The 17,484-nt window shown below is 33.4% G+C and overlaps 1 protein-coding gene across 5 annotated transcripts in view; it reads left to right on the forward strand.

The window, feature by feature from the left end:
- LOC129971567 (homeobox protein prospero-like) overlaps positions 1-17,484 on the forward strand; it is a 391,670-nt gene that overhangs the window by 281,705 nt on the left and 92,481 nt on the right. For 3 of the 5 annotated variants that reach the window (XM_056085453.1, XM_056085452.1, XM_056085457.1), the window contains one exon: positions 13,219-13,302. The exons of the other annotated variants lie outside the window; for them this stretch is intronic. The gene's annotated coding sequence lies outside the window, so the exon portion shown is untranslated. The remainder of the gene's footprint in view (positions 1-13,218; positions 13,303-17,484) is intronic. 5 annotated transcript variants of the gene reach the window in all.

Genomic DNA, 17,484 nt, shown 5'->3' on the forward strand with positions numbered 1-17,484 from the left:
CGTGGAGCTTTGAGTTTTGGATCAGAAATAGGCCGATCGAAAAAATATATGTTCTCATCATTGTTGTTGTTGTTTCTTATGGCACTTGCCTTGGACAAACCCGCTGATTTCGAATTTAGCGATTTTAAGCCGGAGAGCGCGTCTCTTGTTTTTAGTAGCGCCAACTAGGGCCAAGAGTACGATTTTGTTACTGACGCATCACATTCGCTTGCACACTCCCTTTTTACTGGAGGGGGGGGGCACAATAACGCATCTCACAGATAGAATAGATGAAGAACAACTATGACCAAACCGCGTCTCGAACCCAGGACGTCCAGACCACAGGAAAGACGCGCTATCCCTATGCCAGGATGCTGGCATGTTCTCATCATGGAAAGATTAAACTTCCAGCATTGAGCGAGTGGCCAGTGGAGTTTAAAAAAAAACTTGCTAACTGGAACTGACGAACATCAAATACAGTATCGAGAACAGTGAAACGAATAATACAGTATACAGTAACAAGTGAGCAGGGGACAAAACCATCGAATAATAGAAAGGGAAAAAAAAATGTTTTTTCTTTTTCAAAAATAGGCTGAGATCGGCGCCAGAAATTGACCGAGGTTTTTTTATGTAATAAAAGCCTAACTTATCTGCCTATTATATTTTGAGTTTTATAGCGATAGATGAGCTATCAAATCATTACTATAGAAGCCGACACCACAACCAGAAAAGGGAACTTCAGATGCGTTTCACCTAAGTCCCCATCTCGATTTAGAAAAGCTAAATGTTTGGGGTACAGTGTATTTTAATAAGGACATTCTAGCGGCAAGGCAGTTGATATAATAATAACAATATTAATAAAAGAAGTTAGAAGTACAGTTAGAAATGAAGAAGTTTTACATGGAGGGAAAATGTTATTTAGTCGTCCAACGAGTTAAATAGGATTTAAGAAGTCATTGGCATCGATATAATATCTTTTATGTTGCCTTTTTATTTATTTTTTTATTTTTATTTTAAAAATGCGAGGTTTTTTTTGTATCGATATTTTTTAAAATTGCATTTTGTATTATACATTTCCTTTTAAACATTCATGTAAATTACATTGAATGTGTATCGTTCAAGCATAAATTAACTATTTATACAAACCTCCTTTTTACTATCTCGTACACGAGAATGTAAAGAGAGAAAAAAATATTGTAATCGTCAAAATATTCAAACTCGAGATTTTGACGAACCTCCGCATTTTAAACCTTCTTGTCTCCGATTAATTAAAATTCGCATGTATTTATAAGCAAAGTTAGATTCAAACACTAACTTATTGTAAAAAAATATATATATTCAAATATTTTTTTAAAAAATTAATTCAAATTGCGTCAATTTGTAGAATCAAACGTTTACTTTCAAATTAAGGAAAATAAACTCTATGATTGCTAATCAGATATTTAACATCTATATTTACCAATTCTCATATTTTTATAGGTAGTGTTTCTATAAACCACTAGGTGGCGACATCGTCTTTTTAAAGGGAAGTAAGCAGCATCTGTCATCTTAATTCACGTATTGTACCTTCATGCATTGAATCGTTAGCATTCCCCTCGCACCATGTAACGGTTCGCTTCCCTGCCACCTGTCCTGCCCCCTCCCCTCCCGAAGACCCCACCCTCTGATCCATTTGGGAATGGGCTTTTTTCTCACCAAGCGATCTCCTCGTCCAAACGGAACTCGCAAAAAAATGAAACGTTAGCCCAAATGAGTTGCCTGACTGAAAAATAATTACATATGAAATAGAAGCTGTAATGGGGAGTTAGAACTTGATCTATCTAACTTTTGAGGTAGATAAGCCGAATTTAGCACCTTATCAGTTCAGCATTATACGAAGGCAAAGATGTGCACTATATTTAAAAATTACATTGAATGTGTATCATTCAAGCATAAATTAACTATTTATATAAACCTCCTTTTTACTATCTCGTACACGAGAATGTAAAGAGAAAAAAATATTGTAATCGTCAAAATATTCAAACTCGAGATTTTGACGAACCTCCGCATTTTAAACCTTCTTGAGAAATACACATTTTTGAAAATATGTATCTCATCGTCTGACTTCCTGTGACAAAAATAACTCAATCAAGCTTTAAGCTAAATGGATGAAATTTAGTATATGGTCTTTACTTCAAATCTGTAGATTTTTATCAAATTCGTAATTTTTTTAAATCAAATTTGAAGATTTCTATCAAATATTGAGCAAAATCTAAGAGGAAGTCTGTCTGTCCAAATGTTCGAATATAAGTTAAATCGATAATTACAAATGAAGAGAGCTAAGTGGATAAAATTCGGTCCACAGATTTAATATCCTTTTTTGGAGAAACCTATCAAATTTTTGAATCAAATCCAACAAGAGATTGCACGTCTGTCAATATCTATTTTCAGAAGTGTATAAATGCGATAGCTCAAAAACGCAGTGACATAAATATATCAAATTTAATATGTGATTTTTTTTTATATCACAAATGTAGTTTGGTGTCAACTTTTCTTGTTTCAGTTAGTTGTTAAAAAGATGTCTAGAACGCAAATTCGGTTTTCGGATTCTATTAACTGCATGTCTGGGATTAATCACCAAGTATGTCGCCAAGGATCATATGATTGATTCAGTAAAAATGCCAAATTCCCGCCAACTGTTAATATTTCTTAGCTATTGTACGCAAGTGCCATGAAAGATGCTCTCTGGGATAACGCCTTTATTAGAAAGTATGCGAAAAAACTTTAGGAAGACCACTCCCGCTGTTTATTTAAAAGACACTATTATATTGCGCCAAGAAATGAATCTGTTAACGAATGAGTCTAATTCTATGTCAAATTTTGATTTCAATCGGCTGGGGAAAAACGCATATGAAACAAAAATGTACCTTTATTAGAAATTATGCAAGAAAGTTTGATGTTCTCTCTCTTATATAGTCCCTTTTTGCAGTTTCTTCTTCTTCTTTTTTTTTTTTTTCCCCCATTCACCTGTAACACTTAAACGCATCATTCCCCCGACCCTCAGAGTGGAAATGTGATAAATCTCGGGGGGAAAAAAAGCGGTGCCAAAACAAAACTAAAATTAACCACTTGAACGACATAAACAACTTGTCAAACACAAGAAGAGAAAAATGATTACAAATCCTAAAACTAAATAAGTTCGTTCTTGCAAGGATGCCAGAAAATCCAGACTGATGCACGGGAATTGTTTCGAGCTGCCCAATGGGGCGCGAGATGGCGGGGCGCTTAAAAAACCATTGGCGTATAATAGGGCTGCCTAATCGCTTATCGATAGCGCTAATGAAGCCGGGGCGCGTCTTAATTACGGAGAAAACGGGCTGTTGGCGCTGTCTTCATCATCATTACGCCCCAAGATAAAGAGAGGGATCGCTGTCTCCCGTTTTTTCCCGCGGGGCAGCTCGGTTCGTCGGAGAACGGTTTGCAAGCAAGGAATTTTGACTAGAAGATATTTGTTTATTTTCTGTCATAGAGATTGGATGGGTGGGGCTATTAATTAAAATATACGCTATGTAGAATAAACAGAACCATGGTCTGTAGATTGTCCTTTTATCTTTTAATTTATTTAAAGAAAACCCTCTTGTTACTCCTGTTACCATGTTGCACGACACGTTATGATCAGATAAAGAACTAAAGCTATAAATATTTAATCATAAAAGCGCTAAAAGGGATATTATGAATTTGAAATGTATATTAAAAATTGAAAAACTGTATATATACAATCTTAAAGATATTAGAAAACATATAAAGTATTAAAAATAGTAATTACTCTATCTTAAAAACAGTAAGAAACGTATTGAAAATTTAAAACTCTCCGAAAATTTTATAAAATTTACGTAAAAAGAAGACATGAATGCAATTCAGTTTAAAAAATGCATTCTGAAATAGGGACTTGTTTCTAAACGTTTTCATCGGTATCCAAAGTAATTATTGCAATTGAACTTTGTTGATGTGATACAAAGTGTTGACTTTGTATTGAAACCACGCACTAAAACTTGCACACATACACATCTTCTTCCTTAAATGAAGATAGAATTGGCATTATTGTTAGATTACTGTAAAATTTTCTTATTTCTAAAAATTAATTTATGGCTCTCAGATGAATTAAAATTTATTATTAAAAATAGGTTTGGCACTTCTGTGTGAAAAAAAAATAATAATAACAATACATGGTTTAATGTTTTATATATTGCGGTCAACGAATATTTGAATTGCGGATTTTAAATCTTTTTGGTGGAGTTAGAATTGATTTCAAAACTTTTTTATATAAAATTTTTTTGTTTGTTTATATAATGAAGTAAAAAAATGTCGAGCTGACATCGAAACATGAAGCAAAACTCAAGTAAATCAAGATTCGGTTCCAAATACTGATAATACTGTTCCAAATACTGATAATACTGATTTTACTGATAATACTGTTTATTAGATGTTTTATTTAAAATGGTGAATGTGAACTTTTTAAAAGATTTTTTTAATGTTTATTTTTTTACTACTCACTATTTGGAATTTTTTAATGCATTAATTGAAGATTAATAGTAGTATAGCACAGACATGACGAGATAGAGAAAAGCATGAAATGAAGAAAGGCTCACAGAAGAATAATAGGGTTAAGATGAGTATATTAAACTTTTCGGTGACTTTTTTTTTTTTTTTTTAATATTTCATTTGTTGAAATATATTCAATGGCATTCGATGGAAGAACGAAATGCAGTCTATTAAACTTTGTAGCACGAACATTTCCTAATTTATCAAAATGGACTTGTCTCCTGTCATCTGATTTTTGCATCATATCTGCTAACTCGTCAGAGCCAAATTATAAATGATGTAAATGACAAAAAAAAAAAAAAAAAAAAAAAAATCAAATACTTTTGGCGCATTAAAGTGTCAAATGAACAATACTTTGTAATGTGGTAAACATGAAAAGTGCCAAGTAGTCCTTTAAATAGTTATAAAAAGTGTATACAGAAGTTGCTAATGTGAACACTTTTTTAAAATAAACAGTTTTTCTTTCTTTCTTTTTCTTGTTTTTTGGTGGGGGGAAGGGTTTCAGTTTTCTTGCATTTTTTCTCTTTGACTCATTCTACGCTTATTACTTTTAAAGAAAAATATCCTGAAGTTGAATTGACTTTTTTCACCCCTGTTTTTATTAAAAGAAAAATTTAAAAACCTTTTTACTTCCTTATTCTCTTATAGTTTCGAAATTCACCGTTTTTGAAAAATGAGAATTTTTAACTTGTTCTATGTGTAAAAGCATTAGAGAATGTCAGAATTTCATTGCCTGTTATAACGTTGCAAAACTTTTTAAATGTTCTCTATATTACATTCCAGAATCCACCGTGATTCTATTATAATCAGCAATCTTACGAAGTCCTCAGTACATGAGTGCACTTTGCATTCAGAACTGGCCAAAAACCTTGTTTTATGCGCTCATAAAGGCTCGAGGTTGCACGAAACGAGATTTCCTCATCCTGCCCATTGGAATGCGTCATTGCGGTCTGTGAGAAGTCCCCGTTGCCATCAAAAGGACAGCGAAGAAGTCGGGGTGCGTGGGAGACCCCTTTGAATCCTTTTCCGCCGTTGACTTAGGCAAGACGGGGTCTTTTCTTCGGCTGAATGCGGACAATGGTCATTGAGCAGATGGAGTTATTAAAAGGCGGTGTGCGCAACCCGGGCTTCCGGTCCCACGCAACAAAGGGGAGGAAGCGTTGCCAGGGCGACCCCGCGCAGGTATGCGAACAAATCCGCTCCGAATTGGATTCCCGAATGGGTGGGATTCCTCAAGTGGGTTTTGTCTTAACTGGCCGGATGCCTAATTTCATTACTCGAGGACCAGGTGCGTTGGTCAGCGGAACTCTTCGGACTCGAATGGAATAATCAATTCATATCTTCTCTTCAGATTCAAAGGAGGGAGGGGGAGGGTTGAAAATTAAGGTTGCAGACAAGTTTAGGGAACAGTTAAGTTTACAGGATTGCGTATTATATGCTGAAGAGCCAGAATTTTGTCATTTTTGCTTTCTTGTATTACGCAGTATAGAGAAAGTATAGTAATCGTAAAAAAATCCGAACTCCAGGTTTAGACCTGCATGAGTTCGAAATACACATTTTTAGAAAATGTCCTTCTGTCTGTCTGTGATAAAGATAACTTCAACACGCTTGGAGCTAGAGGTAGAAATTTGGTATACAGTTTTTACACTACATTTTCAGATTTTTATTAAATTTTGAGTAAAATCTATTCAGAGGAAATCCGTTTGTCTGTTCGGATATATAGTAACACAGTAACTACAAAACGAAGGGAGCTAGATAAATAAGATTCGGTACACAGATTTAACATCTATAGTGCAGACACTTATAAAATTTTGATCCACAGCCAACAAAGGGCTGACTATCTGTCGATCTGTACTTTCAGAAACTTGGAAAAGCGATAATTCGAAAATGCAATGACTTAAATATATCAAATTAGTTATGGGATTTGGTGACTACAAGTGCAGTTTTGTGTCAAATCTTCGTTTCAATCGATTGAAAAAAAAATCCTGTCGAAATCACCAATTCGATTTTCGGATACTAGTAAGCACATGCCGGGGATTAATCACGAAAGAACTCGCCAAGGATGACACGATAGATTCAGTAAAAATGTTAAATGCACGTCATAAGTTAATATTTCGGAACTATTACAAGCCAGTGCCATGCGAGACGTTCTCCGACATGGCAAATTCATTCGAGAATATGCGAGAAGGTTTTGAGAAGACCATTCCTGCTGGTTGTACTCTGTCTTCGTTTAAGCTTACGTTTGCCCCAATCGTAATTTTGTTTATTTAACTGCAAAAAAGAATTTCTTGGGAAATAATCCAAATGGTGGGATTCCTCAAGTGGGTTTTGTCCTAACTGGCCGGAGACTAACTTCATTACTTGAGGACCAGGTGCGTTGTTCAACGGAACTCTTTGGACTTGATTGGATTAATCAATTCATATCTTTTCATAGGATTCAAAAGAGAAAGAGGAGAAGAAAATGAAGGTTGCAGACAAGTTTGTGGGATTGCGAATTTTAAGTTGAAAGTCGACTTTTCGTCATTTTTGTTCTCAGTTTTCGTTGAAGCTTATGTTCGCCCTAATTGTAATTTCGTTTATTTAACAGCAAAAAGTATTGCTTAACATTCCGCTGTTAGTGAAATGTTTAGAAAAGGCTAAAAGCTTGAAAATTCACTGCCCCATCAACTTGTCTGCAGTAAAGATTATCAGTGGTTACAAAATACATTATTATTTAAGTTTTGACTCATGCTATTTAATTTTCCCTATTTAACTGTTTAAAATCTTACGCGACTGTAACTATGGAAAGGGAAAGATCCAGTAAACTTGAGAATTGAATATTTGTTCATGGTTGTGCGACGATAGTAGAAACAAGTAGGGGTTTTATTTTCATTGGCCGGATGCTTAATTTCATTGCTCTTGGACCAGGTGCTATGGCAGCGGAACTCTCTGAACCTGAATGGAATAATAAATTCTCTCTCTTTGAATTAATGTTAAAGGGGTGATGAAAGATAAGAGACAAATTAAAGAAAAGATTTTTTTCCCCTCCCTGAAAGAATTGATTTTCAGGGAGAAAGTATTTTTATTGATTGTTTCAGTGAGTGAAAGTTATATCCAATTGATTTCACTTGCTATCTTTTTAGTTTAACTAGCATATTTTCAAAAATTCCTATCGACTAGCTGGAAGATGAAGATAAATTCGTTATTCTTGTGATATATGCAAAGAGGGGAAAAATCACCCTTTCTCCTATTTCCTTTTCTAATTTCATAGAATATGACCGGGGTTACGCTGATGACAAAAGGTGTTGAGACAGTGCAGCTGGAGAGAGGTTTTCAATGAGATATCACAAGCACAAATTTAAAAAAAAGGTGGATTTGCAGATTGAAAATCATTTTCCATTTTTTTCTAAACATTTATTGCAATTGGAAAACATTCGGTACAAAAATTATTTGTAATGCTGGGAAGATAATTGGCATAATTCGAATTGTCTTTTTTGTCTTCAATCGTAAGGGAGCTATAGGGAAGCTAAAATTCCGACTTCAACTTTTTTTCTTTTATTTGATTTCGATGGCTCATCCACGAAATCTTTCGAAATATTCATTGTCCTTACATTTCTCACCGATTTCCATCTCATCTCATCCTATTAAAATTACTCTAGTTATCGTATCTCTAAATCTAAATTAAACCTTATTAATTTCTAATTTTTATCTTAATTTTACATATATTAATTTCATTCTAAAATATTCCCTTGTTTCCGGATCCACTTCTACCTTTTTTGCTTAATTAATGCTACAGAAGCTCAGTAAAAATGCTTAAATCAGCGGTTCTCACGTTCTGAGTGAAGGGATAAAAATTTGATCTAAACAAATTCTTTTAAAAGATCCCTAAAATTCCCTTACCTAAATCGACACATGTAAGATATCCCTATCAAAATCTCACAGCATATAATCATGTGGATAAATATTTCGTGCACTTTTCTCGTTTTGCTCTTGTGTCGTGCTACAGATTGACGTACCTCGTCGCTTTTTGTTTGTACATAAATTATGCGTCACGGGATGGAATAAAGCGAAGTTTAAAAATTCAAAGTGTCTTCTCTCTTCGGCCACGAAACTGCTAAAAAGTTTATGCTTTACACATTTTACTCACACACATATATAAACGTAGAGGGTTGTAGGGACCATCGCAAGATATGTGCCGAAATTTTTTTCTAAGCTGTGACATCATACCTGTTTTAAAAGTCGGTGTCGGTACGCCTATAAAGTGTTCATCTAAAAGAATCTTTTAACATGTTTCCGAAAAATGCATGTTTCTTTAAAAGATATATTTGTTTAAAAATTCATGAATTGCAAACATTCCTTTCTTGTGTACTATGAAATGAAAAGAAGTATTCGAGTTGTCTTTGGCTGTAAACAAAATGATCACAAATTAACTTGAATTACAAAAATTAATGTTTCGAGCCCGCTACTAGGGATGGCGGCATCATGTGTTCATGCACAAAGAAATATTCTTAGTAAATTCGGAAATTTCTTTAAAACTTTTTATTATTTCATGTGTATCAGAATTATTCAAGACGGATAGGCACAAGAAATTTGTAATGTTCTAGTATTTTATCACTATTATTTACTTAATAATGCGTTATTGTTGGTTTAGAGATAGTGAGTCCTTGAAAAAATGCATATTTAACATTGTTAATGTTGTATAATCAAACATTTCGCGTCTTATCAGTACTGCAGATTTTTTTTCTTCGAAATTCGATTAAGTCTGTCTTGTTTCTAATGCATTCGGTTTGGCATTTGACGAGTTGTCAAAGAAAATAATTATTTATCAGAAGCGTGGCATTTATTTTTTGACAAGTGGCCTTTAGTGCTAAACCGCAAATCACATGTTTAAAATCGAGGAAGCTTTCGTCTAAATGGTCACCTGATTATATTGAATTCAGCGAAAGTACAAAAGAAAAATATTGCATAATGAATTTCTACTCTGTTACAATGACAATAACGTGGTCACGTGATTAAAATAATACGAATAACATCTTTCTTGTATAAGTGTTCTAGGCAGTTATCTTTTTGTCCTTGGATAGTTCTCTCAGCTACCATTCAAGACGGTGTATTATTTTGATGTTTTACTTTATTTTTTAATTTTGATTATTCAAAATACCTACAGAGCGATAAGAAGATATAAATTAAATTTTGGGGGAAATTCAACTTAAAATAATTACATATTTTTATTTTTTTGGAACAATAAACAAGTCCTTCTATTTGGTGAATATTTATATATAGAATTACATTTCCGAGATCAGAGGGTTAATAAAAACCCATATAGTATGTTTTTTGATAAATCTATGGACTTGAAAGTGCGATTAATAATCCATAAGGAATAACTTAAAGAAAATGTCCTTATATGGTTTATAATATTGTTTAAATAATACATTTTCATAGGCAGTGGACAAATTTATTAGTTTTATTATCATGTATATATTTACTTGACATTGTTTTGATTTCAGGTTTTCGAAGCCCCAAAATGCGTATGCAACAAATTGGCGGTTTATCACTTTTGAGACATCCATTTTTCACTTTTAGAGCTATTAGAAAATAACGCAGAAGGTTGTCACATTTGGCGACTTATCGCCAACTTAAGTTACAACTTCATTTTCGAATTATTCATTCTCTGAATTCTTACGAATTGTCTTAATTAATTTAAATCATTACCCAGTTTAAACCGGTTTGAAACAATCACGAGACTGTCAGATTACGCATGCGTCGATATTTAGAAAAACGATGAGTTTTTTTCATCTGAAAATCGATCGAGGTCCAAAACTTTGTTTGCCAGTTAGAAAAATTGATAATGAAAATTTGAAACAATTTTTCGTTATATAATATATATAGTGAGAGAGGGATAGAGAAGTCTCGTGATTGTTTCAAACCGGTTAAAACTGTTTAATGACGTAAATGAATTAAGGCAAACAATGACTTAAAAAACAATAATGTTCTCCCATGATAACTTCAAATTTGCGATCGCAAATTTCATTTTTACTTTTTTTTAAATTTATTTATTTCCATTGCTTTTCATTTTTGTTTCTTCTCTAAAGCTGTCTAGTATTCGATTTATTTCGTTTAGTTATGTAAAGAATATCCGTTCTAAAGCTACTATTTGGGGCGGGCGCGGGGAGTCATTCTAATTTTAAATTGTGATCAAACGACAGGGACAATTCTTGAGCCGGTATCCTTTCTCGGAACTTTTGCTTCATATCAACAATAAAAGGCTTAACTCTTGATGGCAGATTTAACATGTGCGAGAAACAAATATGCATCGAATTGTTGGTGAAATCGAATTTCGAACCCCTTGTCCCAAAACGGAAACTTTAACGTTGCCACGGCCCTTGTCATATGACTTTTGATAATTGAACTTCATGATTACTGCTTTGTCAATCGAGCTTACTTAGAATTCAAAATGATCATCAAGCGCACCATCAGAGTGCAAAGGGTTGACGAAAAGGTACGGAAAAAACCAGTGATAAGCTTCGAAGGATTTTTCTGATACTCCGGTTCAAAAGTGTGCCGATTACAATTTAGGCACAAAACTGATAGTGTCCCGCGAAGAATTTTACGCACATTCCTGGGATATTTAAACAATAAACACTGAAACATCTAGGAAAACCGCAACTGCATAGAATCGGTTATTGTTTATTGATTATGGCAATCTTTATCTTCGTGAACTGAAACTCTTTGGATTCGTCGTGCGCCCATTATAAGTGAAATAGTGGAACAGGATCACAATCTTGGGGTGGATGCTTATCGGAATTTCTTCTCTGTTGTTTTATCGGGACATTCTTTCTTGGGATGTGACGCGGGTTCGGTGATTAGCGCATCCTTTGTCTTTGCCCGGATTCGCCGCGTGATGTTAGAAAGCGCTTTTCTTCCGCAATCTAGCCGCTTATCGGGCCCGAAAACAATGGGCGCCGATCACGAGGAGAGGGCGCTTTTTAGAAAGTGATGAAAGTTTTTATCGAACGTCTTCGAAACGAAATTGCATGAAAGGATTGAAATTCCAAGGACGATACCTGCACAAGACGACCTGGAAAATCAAACTGAGGCTAATATAATGCAAATTAATTATGAATACCATTTTAATATAAAGAGTAGTTAGAAGTTTTAAGTGTCTCTAGAATACTAATATTCAGGATGGTATTCTAGAGAAATTTAAAACTGAATGGTCATCCGATGGCTAAACGTTCAGTTAAATAGTATATTAAAAATCATTTTAATGTATTGGGTAGTTAGAACAGTCATCCCGCTAAATTGTACTGAATATTATTTTAATATACTTACTATTTAGAGCTAAGACATCTAGCTGAATAGTGCTGAATAGCATTTTAATGTACTGACTGTTTAAAATTAAGACGTCCAACTAAATATTAGAATATTATTTTAATGTACTGAATGATTAGAACTGTCATCCTACTAAATAGTTCTGAATATCGTTTTAATGTACAGATTGGTTAGAATTAAGGTATCTAACTAAATAGTGCTGAATATCATTTCAGTGTATTGACTGGTTAGAATTAAGGTATCTAACTAAATAGTGCTGAATATCATTTCAGTGTATTGACTGGTTAGAATTCAGACATCCAGCTAAATAGTATTGAATATCATTTTAATGTATTAACTGGTTAGAATAAATTCATCTAGCTAAATAGTGCTGAATATCATTTTAATGCACTGATTGGTTAGAATTCAGACATTCAGCTAAATAGTGCTGAATATCATTTTAATGTACTGACTGATTAGAATTCAGATATCCTACTAAATAGTGCTGAATATTATTTTAACTTACTGACTGGTTAGAATTCAGACATCCAGCTAAATAGCGCTGAATAGCATTTTAATATGTAGTTAAAAATTAGTGTATTCCTGTTTTGAGTGTTTATATAAAATGCACCCAAAACAGGAAAGAATGTTTAAATAAAGAAATACATAAAAAAGTATAAAAGAAATACATAAAAAAGTATAAATAAAGAAGTAAAGAAAAAATTACCAATTGCATAAGAATCAGTAGTTTGCGTTTCAAAAAACAGGAAACATGAGATAAAAGTTGCAATTTTTTTCAACATTAGACTTTTTTTACCATATTTAAATTAATTAAACTGACTTTTGGACAATTGTGACAGCTTTTTTTTTTCTGTATGGTATTCTGAATAGTAACACCTTAACTTAAGATATTCAACATTTAAAATAACGACATATTTAGATAGATTTTAATTAAATTTCTTGTAATTGATATTCTGCAAGAGAAAATTTGTGTTTAAAAGGAATTTTTTTTAATTTCACGGAGTTCTTTTTATAGTCTTATGGCGAATAGAAACGTGTTCATTATAAGGGAAAGAGAAATTATTTTTACTAAAATATCGGTTTGGTTGCTTATTGTAATTGTGCAAGTATTTCAAATATCATTTTATTTCAAAATGGTTATTGAATAAATGAAGGACATTGCTTTTCATTTTCAATGCTTTGTTATCAGCTTTTCAGATTTTAAAATCTTTTTATGTCAGTTATATGTTTATTTATTTATTTTGGGGACATAAGATATTAAAATCTTTATAACTTTTTTTTACTTGTTTTTTCGTAATTCTCTGTAAAATTTGCAATTCAGACTTTATATAGAGATATTTTCCTTTAAAGGTTCTTACAAATGGTCCAACACGTCTTGCTGATAAAATCAAATGGAGTCGAGGTTTCTGTTGAAAACTAGTGTAACACTACCAGGTAAAGTGCTCTTACGTTTTATAAAAAAGCTACAAAAAACGCACTATGATTAAAATTTCTTCATACACTTTCACTCACTTTTCTGCACGTCTTTCGAATATTAAGATGATTTTTCTTCTGACTTCGAATTTAAGCATGCATTTTTTTTTTTTTGATTAACTTATTTCGTTTTATTTTATTTGCTTTTTCCTTTTTTGTTGTTGTTGTTGTGGACTGTTTTCTATTTTTGTTGCATTTTTTTTTCTAGATTGATTTAATTAGCTTAATTTGCAAGTCAATAAAAACATAAAATGAAATTTGAGGAATCCAAATTTCTGAGATACATTACAGTTTCATATGAGATATTAAAACAAAATGCATATTATTGAATTGGGGGGATGCGTTTATTGTGTTTTAGAAGGAGATTATATAAATTTCAGCTGCTGGAGTAGCCAATCGCTCTTGAAGTCAAAATAGTGATAAACACTTGAACAGAATTTCCCAGAATTCATCTCCCAAATGTTGCGCAGGAATTTGACAATATCCTACATAGATCATGTGGTTCCAAACGAAGACAAGAGCCGGACACCAGACACAACCTTGTTACTAGATACAATCGCTGAGATACATGTTGTTCCATCATTCCAGAGGCACTAACCATGTGACTGAATCTAATAACAAGATTGTGTTCGATTTCTGACTCTTGGCTGTATTGCGATCATGTGTCCTGTTAGATTTGGTGTGCTCTGCCACTCATCAACTTTGGAGAGATGAACTCTGGGAAACCCTATCTATCAATAGATAGAGGTCATTTACAAATATAATTTCTACGCTTTTAATTTGAAAATAAAACATATATTGAGAAATTTTACATAATGGCTTGAGTAGGATTATATCGAGAGATGGCGGGATTGGCTTCCACCAAGAGCTCAGGTCGAGGAAAGGAATACAAAAAGGTCCTTTCCTAAACTTAAAAAGGATCAGCTCAATAGATAGAGGCGATTTGTAAATATAAATTATGCGCTTTTAACTTCCACCAAGAATCCAGACTGAGGAAAGGAATCAAAAAAGACCATTAGGCAGTTAAATTAAAAAAAAAAAAAATCTTAGTACAAGCCTTCTATGGTTAATTAAAAAGTACGGTTAAATTAAAAATGCATTACAATATGCACAATTTGTAATCTATTTACTGCAGACATATTGAATTTGCTGTGTACAATCAATAGAATTCACTGTTTGTTTGTTTTTTCAACAATATACCTTTTTTTTTTTGTCTTATACCATAAGTCTTATTTATAGACTTATAAAATTTCTTTAAAAAATTAAAATGAAAAAGAAAGAGAAAAGAAGAAGGTAGAAGACCCATGAAGGTACGTTTGTGTGTGTGGGGGGGGGGGATCATCATGATGGAAAATAACTAAAATGTAGCACCTAGTGAAAGGTTGAATACCGACAAAACTTTGACAGTTCTGCAAGGGAAGGATCACTTCGTTTCGAAACTGATTTTGAGATGCTTTACTATATCACGAAATTTCTTGCAATATTACAAAGTTTTATTTGAATTGACAAGTGCCAACTGTTCTCCGTATGTGTTGGCCTTGTATTCCTTGCATTATCAACGAAACCATAAGTGAATTTTTAAAAACGAAACGAACAGATAAAACAAAACAAAAAATTATTTAAAGATATTAATTTGAAAAATGCTATTTCTTTTGATAATAGATCGTGAAAAAATGCCCCTCCCCCCTTTTTTTAATAACATACTGATTACCTGAATAGTCTTGAGCTATCTTGATTCAAAGGATGACTGGGCCTTGCATGGGAAAACTAACGGAAAAGATTTGTGACTTCAGACGACCCGGGGTCTGGCTCGTGCCAGGCGTCATCCCTGTGACTCATGTTCCAAGATGCACCCTCCCCTTCTCCATCTCTTCACACGCCCTCGCCCCCCTTTTCTGCGAGATCGCTTTCGTTTTCTCTGCTGCCCCCCACCGAACCACTCTGCCTTTCCGATTTCACCGTTATATGGGGGTTAGCGCGTGCTCTCATTAAGGGGACCACCAGCTCGAGACGACCCTCGCCCACCAGCTGCAGCCCCCTTTCTCTGGCGGTGCTCTATTCCTCACTCCTTTTTTTCCCTACTGCACCTGGGGCGCTTGTCGGTTGGGGAGCTCCACTCGCTTTTTTTTTCCTCTCCAATTCCTTTTAAATATTTGGATCAGTGGAAGCAGGCTCGCACGCGAACAAGCGCGAAAGACGTTTTGAAAGAGGAGTCGCATCACCGTTACCACCCTCCCCCCTTTTCTCTAGATGGAATAGAGGAGAGAATCTCCTAGTGGTGGGGTGCCCCCTCTTTTTGATGAAGGACGAGCGTTTGAATCGACGAATGTGAGACGTTTCTTTTGAGCGGTTATGGCTATGAATTCAATATGTGTTGAAATCAGATACGTTTGAAGGTTTCAGTGTGGTTCAGCCCCCGTATGTTAAATATTCAGGACGATTTCGGTTAAAGAATATTTTGTAATAAGTTTTAGCAACTTTGTTATGAGTTTAAGTCTAGTTTGTTATGATAATTCCAAATGTCTGTTATGATAATACCCAATATTATAGTATAAAAGACAATCCAATGTTTCTAATTGATAAGCTTCTACGTTTACCTGTACGATGAAATGAAACATGATAAGATACTTTTAATGATAACTATGTATTGTTGCTGCATTTCTTCATTGGTTTCTTTTGAAATTTAAAACTATTATGAATTTTGCTCTAAATTGCGAAAGCTAATTTTTTTTCTTTGAAATTTGACAGATTTGATGATATCGTTGTAGCATTCCTTTAAATATTTTTTTATATATTAAATAATTTCCAAAAAGTCTTCAGATTAAAAAAAATTATTCCATAAAATTTGCTGTTTATTTGAGCATTTTTGCGATGAACCGAAAGCTCTGATGTTTTTGCCATGACAAATCCCAATTTTGAGGTTTGAAAAGTTGATGAAGATTTTTAAGTTTCAGCTATAGGCTTATATTGGATGAAAACATAGTGAGATACTTGCAAGATACATTGAAGTTTGTCGATGAGAAGTGTTTTATAAATGTCTAAGTTGTATTTTGTAGTTTGAAGAAGCTAACTCATGCTAACTTTTTTTTTGGGGGGGGTGTAATTTTTCTATTATTTTTATAAATTGGGATCTGATAGGCTTGATAATCTAATCAATGATTTGTGCTTTACACCACTTTTTTTGTGTGGAAAGATTTTTCTTTGAATTTTGTGACAGTTACTGGATTTATCCACTGGTTACGTTGCTGGAGTTTTAGGACTTATCCGCGTCCCTTTTATGCATCTTGTGTCAGAATTCAAACTAAATGTGCAATATTTACTCTTGACTAATTTTTTTTTTCATTTGTTATTTTTTATTCAAAACTGTATGCAATTGCCTTAAGAAATAAATAGTATTAATTTAAAGAGAAAATACCAAGTTTTATAATTTGATGACCTAGATAATTTTTTTCTACTTGGATGTTTCGTTTCCAGAATTAATTTATATCTATGGATTTATAACAAACAGTGATATTATTTTCACATCTTATCTGTTCATTGCTCCTGTTATATTATTTTTTTTTTCTACCAGTGCGTTGAAATCTTTATAATGTGAAATCACGACTTGTTTTTAACCTGCGAAATATACAGACAGAAATTGTAAACATCTGAAAAATTCAAAGTCGAAATTTTGACGGATCTTTCAAATCTCCTTGAGTTCAAGAAATGCGTTTTTAGAATGATGTCTATCTCCCCCTAAAGACAATGAATCAAAACCGCTTTGAGCTAGACATCAGAAATCTGTTATATATAGAAATTTGTCTACATTTGCCGATTTCTATCAACTTTTGAACGAATTCCTTTTAAGAAAGTTTTACTTACGAATATAATTTAACATGATAATTACAAACTGAAGAGATCCAGATGATGAAATTTGGTACTCGGATTTATTATCTACTAGCCGCCTTTGGCGACCAGCCGGTTCGCCAATCTTAATGTTCGTTAAAATTTTAATAATTAAATATTTTATGCAATTCCAACCTTAATAGATTCTTCAGCAAAATATTTTAAAACTTCAAATTTTGATAGTCATATAATTCACTCATAATATTATAAAGGCCTTCAGTCATAACGTGATATGTATCTCTCTAATTTTCTGTTAGC

This window comes from Argiope bruennichi, chromosome 6, assembly GCF_947563725.1.
Source record: "Argiope bruennichi chromosome 6, qqArgBrue1.1, whole genome shotgun sequence".
NCBI classification, from domain to species: Eukaryota; Metazoa; Arthropoda; class Arachnida; order Araneae; family Araneidae; genus Argiope; species Argiope bruennichi.